Source organism: Scyliorhinus torazame, unplaced genomic scaffold (genome assembly GCF_047496885.1).
Source record: "Scyliorhinus torazame isolate Kashiwa2021f unplaced genomic scaffold, sScyTor2.1 scaffold_1443, whole genome shotgun sequence".
NCBI classification, from domain to species: domain Eukaryota; kingdom Metazoa; phylum Chordata; class Chondrichthyes; order Carcharhiniformes; family Scyliorhinidae; genus Scyliorhinus; species Scyliorhinus torazame.
The window spans coordinates 20,001-27,500 of NW_027309170.1; positions in this window are offsets into that span (position 1 = coordinate 20,001).

Sequence of the window (7,500 nt, forward strand, 5' to 3'; positions counted from 1 at the left end):
GAAAGTGGTTTATGACTTGTCCAACTGGTTTATGACTTGTCCAGAGTGGAAACTGGTTTATGACTTGTCCAACTGGTTTATGACTTGTCCAGAGAGGAAACTGGTTTATGACTTGTCCAAAGAGGAAAGTGGTTTATGACTTGTCCAACTGGTTTATGACTTGTCCAGAGAGGAAACTGGTTTATGACTTGTCCAGAGTGGAAAGTGGTTTATGACTTGTCCAGAGAGGAAACTGGTTTATGACTTGTCCAAAGAGGAAAGTGGTTTATGACTTGTCCAACTGGTTTATGACTTGTCCAGAGAGGAAACTGGTTTATGACTTGTCCAGAGTGGAAAGTGGTTTATGACTTGCCCAATATTGTTTTGGTTAATGAGTTGTCACTTCAACTTGCGGCTGCGGTTTTGCTTGAATAACTGTTGCCGGGCTTAATACACGTCCCAGCGGGCGAATTTGAAGGGGGTGCCCGGGCTTGGGGTCACGTTGGTGGGGTGGTGGAGGGTCTGTGTGCCCTTCGGTCCTGGTCCCGTTGGGAAGGAGGTTGGCGTGCTGCCGAGTGTGCTTCCCCGGACGGGAGGAGCGGTTCAAATCGTGTGCCTTCGGCGGTGGCGGGGAGAGAGCGCAGCTGGGGCGGGTGCGGTGTGGAGACGGAGTCCCTTCTTCCCCGAGGGGGCTAGGGCACTGCCGGTGCGGGTGCAGGCTTACGGCCCGGTGCCTTTTGGTGTTGGGGGTTGCGGTTGGGGTTCGGTTTAGGGTTAGGCGATAGGGTTAGGGATAGGGTTAGGGTTAGGGATAGGGTTAGGCGATAGGGTTAGGGATAGGGTTAGGGTTAGGGTTAGGGATAGGGTTAGGGTTAGGGTTAGGGATAGGGTTAGGGTTAGGGTTAGGGATAGGGTTAGGGTTAGGGATAGGGTTAGGGTTAGGCGATAGGGTTAGGGTTAGGGATAGGGTTAGGGTTAGGCGATAGGGTTAGGGTTAGGGATAGGGTTAGGGTTAGGCGATAGGGTTAGGGTTAGGGATAGGGTTAGGGTTAGGGATAGGGTTAGGGTTAGGGTTAGGGATAGGGTTAGGGTTAGGGATAGGGTTAGGCGATAGGGTTAGGGTTAGGGTTAGGGTTAGGGTTAGGGATAGGGTTAGGGTTAGGGATAGGGTTAGGGTTAGGCGATGGGGTTAGAGCTAGGGTTAGGGTTAGGGTTAGGGATAGGTTTAGGGTTAGGGGATAGGGTTAGGGTTAGGGATAGGGTTAGGGTTAGGGTTAGGGTTAGGCGATAGGGTTAGGGATAGGGTTAGGGTTAGGCGATAGGGTTAGGGATAGGGTTAGGGTTAGGGTTAGGGATAGGGTTAGGGTTAGGGTTAGGGTTAGGGATAGGGTTAGGGTTAGCGTTAGGGATAGGGTTAGGGTTAGGGATAGGGTTAGGGTTAGGGATAGGGTTAGGGTTAGGGATAGGGTTAGGGATAGGGTTAGGGTTAGGCGATGGGGTTAGAGTTAGGGATAGGGTTAGGGTTAGGGTTAGGGATAGGGTTAGGGTTAGGCGATAGGGTTAGGGATACGGTTAGGGGTAGGGATAGGGAGTATCTGGGACGGGCAGAGACTCCTCGGCGGTCCCCCCGGTCCCTGGCGGGCAGACGGACCTCCTGGGCCGGAGGCAGCCTCCGCCGGCGTTACACCCTGTCCCTGGCGGGCAGAGGGACCTCCTGGGCCGGGTGCAGCCTCCGCCGGCGGACCCCCCGGTCCCTGGCGGGCAGAGGGAGCTCCTGGGCCGGGTGCAGCCTCCGGCGGCGGTCCCCCCGGTCCCTGGCGGGCAGAGGGAGCTCCTGGGCCCGGTGCCGCCTCCGCCGGCGGTCCCCCCGGTCCCTGGCGGGCAGAGGGACCTCCTGGGCCGGGTGCAGCCTCCGCCGGAGGACCCCCCGGTCCCTGGCGGGCAGAGGGAGCTACTGGGCCGGGTGCAGCCTCCGGCGGCGGTCCCCCCGGTCACTGGCGGGCAGAGGGAGCTCCTGGGCCCGGTGCAGCCTCCGCCGGCGGTCCCCCCGGTCCCTGGCGGGCAGAGGGAGCTCCTGGGCCGGGTGCAGCCTCCGGCGGCGGTCCCCCCGGCCCCTGGCGGGCAGAGGGAGCTCCTGGGCCCGGTGCAGCCTCCGGCGGCGGTCCCCCCGGCCCCTGGCGGGCAGAGGGAGCTCCTGGGCCCGGTGCAGCCTCCGCCGGCGGTCCGCCCGGTCCCTGGCGGGCAGAGGGACCTCCTGGGCCGGGTGCAGCCTCCGCCGGCGGTCCCCCCGGTCCCTGGCGGGCAGAGGGAGCTCCTGGGCCGGGTGCAGCCTCCGGCGGCGGTCCCCCCGGTCCCTGGCGGGCAGAGGGAGCTCGTGGGCCCGGTGCAGCCTCCGCCGGCGGTCCCCCCGGTCCCTGGCGGGCAGAGTGACCTCCTGGGCCGGGTTCAGCCTCCGCCGGCGGTCCCCCCGGTTCCTGGCGGGCAGAGGGAGCTCCTGGGCCGGGCTCAGCCTCCGCCGGCGGTCCCCCCGGTCCCTGGCGGGCAGAGTGACCTGCTGGGCCCGGTGCAGCCTCCGCCGGCGGTCCCCCCGGTTCCTGGCGGGCAGAGGGAGCTCCTGGGCCCGGTGCAGACTCCCCCGGCGGTGCACCGGTCCCCGGCGGGCAGAGGGCGCTCGTGTACCGGGTGCAGCGTCCGCCGGCGGTGCACCGGTCCCTGGCGGGCTCAGAGAGCGCCTCGGCCGGGGATCGTCTCGTCCCAACGTCCGCCTGGTCCGTGGCCCGCAGGGGGCGCTGTCGGGCGGGGTACGGCCACGGCCCGACGTGCCTCCGGTGGGCTGCGGTCAGTGTGTGCCGCCGTTGGCCGGCTGCGGGGCTTGGTGCTGTTCCAGCCGTGCGTTAGGTGGGCGAACGGCAGGGGGCGCCCCTTGGGCGGGTGGCGGGCCCCGCGCGGGCCAGCCGTGGGGGGTCACGGTCCGCCGCCGGGGCGTCCAAAGGGCGGCGAGAGGCCGTCCGCCGGTGCTGACAAGTCATAAACCAGCGGCGGTGACAAGTCATAAACCAGCGGCGGTGACAAGTCATAAACCAGCGGCGGTGACAAGTCATAAACCAGGACAAGGTTGTTGACGGCGCCGGGCGGCGGCGAAGCGGCTCACCCCGGGGCAGGGTGGCGATTCGAGGAGGGGCGCCCACCCGGCCGCCAAGGCCGCCGCCGGCGGGGGCCGGGGGCGCCGTTTTGAAAAAGAACCGTAGGCCGGATGGGGTCCGATCCACCCACCTTATGCCGACGCCGAGACCTCATTCCCGGCATGACTACCGGTGGTCCGTCCCGCTGGTCTGCCACTTGCGTTTGGCGTCACGAGGGGTTGGCGGGGTACCTGCAGATTGGTAGGAGGTGGAAAATCGAGAAATGGACTTTGGTCGGAAAGGTCCCCTCGAGCCTCCAGGTCTGCGGAGACCGACCCGGGCTGCCGCCCCGCCGGCCGCTCGGCCCGATCGGGCGCGAATTTCTTCCGATTTTCGCCCTTTTTTCGGGTTTTCGGCCGGCGCTCCAAACGGCGGCCCGACGCCCCGCCGAGGCCGGGCACGGCTCCCCGGAGCGCGAGGGACCGGATCAGACCTCGTCGGCACTGGCATGGCCACCGCAACGCTCGGACTTAGCCTGGGGAGGCTGGTCGAGGCGGTGGCAAGTCATGAACCAGTGGAGTCTGGCGGAGACTGTGGCAAGTCATAAACCAGTCGGACTTAGCCTGTGGAGGCTGGTCCAGGCAGCGGCAAGTCATAAACCAGTCGGACTTAGCCTGTGGAGGCAGGTCCAGGCAGTGGCAAGTCATAAACCAGTCGGACTCAGCCTGTGGAGGCAGGGCCAGGCAGTGGCAAGTCATGAACCAGTGGCAAATCATAAACCAGTCGGACTTAGCCTGTGGAGGCAGGGCCAGGCAGTGGCAAGTCATAAACCAGTCGGACTTAGCCTCTGGCGACTTCCAGGAGGTCTATGAGGTCCTGTGCCGCCGCTTTACCGGGGCCAAGGTTGCAGGAGAGCGGAACGGAGGAGTGGATTGGTCCCGCCGATGGGGCACGTGCATATATGAAAAGTGCACCCTACCGTTAGTTAATCACTTGCCCTCGGAAGTGTATGAGGTCGTGTCCAGCCGTGGTACCGGGGACACAGTGGGGGTGTTCCCGCTAAAGGGAGCGGATTGGTCCCGCCGAGCTGCCACTTGCATTTGTGGTCGAGTGTCTCGGACAGCTGGTTAACCACTTGCCCTCGGTAGTGCCGATGAGGTTTTGAAAAAGCCGATCTGCGGGGACTTGGAGCGCCTTCCTCGGATGGACTACCGGGCGCCCTCCCGCCGATTTGCCATTTGCGTTTGGCGTCCCGAGGGGTTGGCGGGGTACCTGCAGATTGGTAGGAGGTGGAAAATCGAGAAATGGACTTTGGTCGGAAAGGTCCCCTCGAGCCTCCAGGTCTGCGGAGACCGACCCGGGCTGCCGCCCCGCCGGCCGCTCGGCCCGATCGGGCGCGAATTCTTTCCGATTTTCGCCCTTTTTTCGGGTTTTCGGCCGGCGCTCCAAACGGCGGCCCGACGCCCCGCCGAGGCCGGGCACGGCTCCCCGCCGCGCAAGGGGCCGTGTTTGCCTTGGTCTGCCTTGGAATTGTCACCAAACGCCCGCGCTTCGCCTGGGGAGGCTGGCCGAGTCGGTGGCAAGTCATGAACCAGTGGAGGCTGGTGGAGACAGTGGCAAATCATAAACCAGTCGGACTTAGCCTGTGGAGGCTGGTGGAGACAGTGGCAAGTCATGAACCAGTGGCAAATCATAAACCAGTCGGACTCAGCCTGTGGAGGCAGGGCCAGGCAGTGGCAAGTCATGAACCAGTGGCAAATCATAAACCAGTCGGACTCAGCCTGTGGAGGCAGGTCCAGGCAGTGGCAAGTCATGAACCAGTGGCAAATCATAAACCAGTCGGACTCAGCCTGTGGAGGCAGGGCCAGGCAGTGGCAAGTCATGAACCAGTGGCAAATCATAAACCAGTCGGACTCAGCCTGTGGAGGCAGGTCCAGGCAGTGGCAAGTCATGAACCAGTGGGAAATCATAAACCAGTCGGACTCAGCCTGTGGAGGCAGGTCCAGGCAGTGGCAAGTCATGAACCAGTGGGAAATCATAAACCAGTCGGACTCAGCCTGTGGAGGCAGGGCCAGGCAGTGGCAAGTCATGAACCAGTGGAGACAGTGGCAAGTCATAAACCAGTCGGACTTAAGCCTGTGGAGGCAGGTCCAGGCAGTGGCAAGTCATGAACCAGTGGCAAATCATAAACCAGTCGGACTCAGCCTGTGGAGGCAGGTCCAGGCAGTGGCAAGTCATGAACCAGTGGCAAATCATAAACCAGTCGGACTCAGCCTGTGGAGGCAGGGCCAGGCAGTGGCAAGTCATGAACCAGTGGCAAATCATAAACCAGTCGGACTCAGCCTGTGGAGGCAGGTCCAGGCAGTGGCAAGTCATGAACCAGTGGGAAATCATAAACCAGTCGGACTCAGCCTGTGGAGGCAGGTCCAGGCAGTGGCAAGTCATGAACCAGTGGCAAATCATAAACCAGTCGGACTCAGCCTGTGGAGGCAGGGCCAGGCAGTGGCAAGTCATGAACCAGTGGAGACAGTGGCAAATCATAAACCAGTCGGACTTAGCCTGTGGAGGCTGGTGGAGACAGTGGCAAGTCATAAACCAGTCGGACTTAGCCTGTGGAGGCAGTTCCAGGCAGTGGCAAGTCATGAACCAGTGGAGACAGTGGCAAATCATAAACCAGTCGGACTTGTCCTGTGGAGGCTGGTGGAGACAGTGGCAAGTCATAAACCAGTCGGACTTAGCCTGTGGAGGCAGGTCCAGGCAGTGGCAAGTCATGAACCAGTGGAGACAGTGGCAAATCATAAACCAGTCGGACTTAGCCTGTGGAGGCTGGTGGAGACAGTGGCAAGTCATAAACCAGTCGCACTTAGCCTGTGGAGGGAAGGTGGAGACAGTGGCAAGTCATAAACCAGTCGGACTTAGCCTGTGGGGGCAGGTCCAGGCAGTGGCAAGTCATGAACCAGTGGAGACAGTGGCAAATCATAAACCAGTCGGACTTAGCCTGTGGAGGCTGGTGGAGACAGTGGCAAGTCATAAACCAGTCGGACTTAGCCTGTGGAGGGAGGTGGAGACAGTGGCAAGTCATAAACCAGTCGGACTTAGCCTGTGGGGGCAGGTCCAGGCAGTGGCAAGTCATAAACCAGTCGGACTTAGCCTCTGGCGACTTCCAGGAGGTCTATGAGGTCCTGTGCCGCCGCTTTACCGGGGCCAAGGTTGCAGGAGAGCGGAACGGAGGAGTGGATTGGTCCCGCCGATGGGGCACGTGCATATATGAAAAGTGCACCCTACCGTTAGTTAATCACTTGCCCTCGGAAGTGTATGAGGTCGTGTCCAGCCGTGGTACCGGGGACACAGTGGGGGTGTTCCCGCTAAGGTGGAGTGGATTGGTCCCGCCGAGCTGCCACTTGCATTTGTGGTCGAGTGTCTCGGACAGCTGGTTAACCACTTGCCCTCGGTAGTGCCGATGAGGTTTTGAAAAAGTCGATTTGCGGGGATTTGGAGCGCCTTCCTCGGATGGACTACCGGGCGACCTCCCGCCGATTTGCCATTTGCATTTGGCGTCACGAGGGGTTGGCGGGGTGCCCGGAGATTTTCGGGAACACGATTTTTAGAACATTTTCTGGCAGCGGTAGCACTTTGAAAGTACCCAGGAAAGTGCTACTTTGAGGTACGGTCCCGATTTCAAATCGAAGGCCTTACCAATGAGCACTCGGAAGTCCTCAAGGGGTTTTAGCAACAATTTTGACGGACTTTTCGAACTCATTTGCCGGCCTAAAAATCGGTCAGAGTCCGAGCCGGCGGTAACTCTGATACAAACAATGTGTTTCTGTGAACTCTTGTGTGAGAAACATACTTGTAAAAAAAACAGACAAAGTGTTTTTTCTGTGGCGAGAGAGAAACACTTACAAAGTTTTTAATGGCGAGAAAACAAAGACACAATTATATATATATATATCCTTGTACAATAATTCAAGAAGAGACAGACATATATGGTAGAAGACACATTATAAAATGTCTGTCGAGGTTTAGCCTTTGTGACTGGGCACCTCTTGTCTTGTTTTCGGGCACACCTGGAGGCCAGGGTGCCCAAGTCTGTTTTCAGGCGACGCGGGGCGGCGGCGTTCCCGTGCCTGGTTCCCTTGGGTTGCAGTCGCATGTGTCACGGTTAACGGGTTGCACAGAGGCACATGTCGGGGCGTTCCCAGAAACCTGATTGAAGTCAGGCGCCGCACGCCGGCTGGTTGCAAGTGTCGTGCGAGCGCCGAAAGCCTTGGCCGAGAGCAGATTCTCGGGCGCGAGAGGTCACGCCCGTGGCGGCCAGTCGTTGTTGCTTCCTTCCGCACACGGCGGCGTACCTCTCGGCACCTACCTCTCGAACGATCAGGCGAGTCGTGTCCGACGT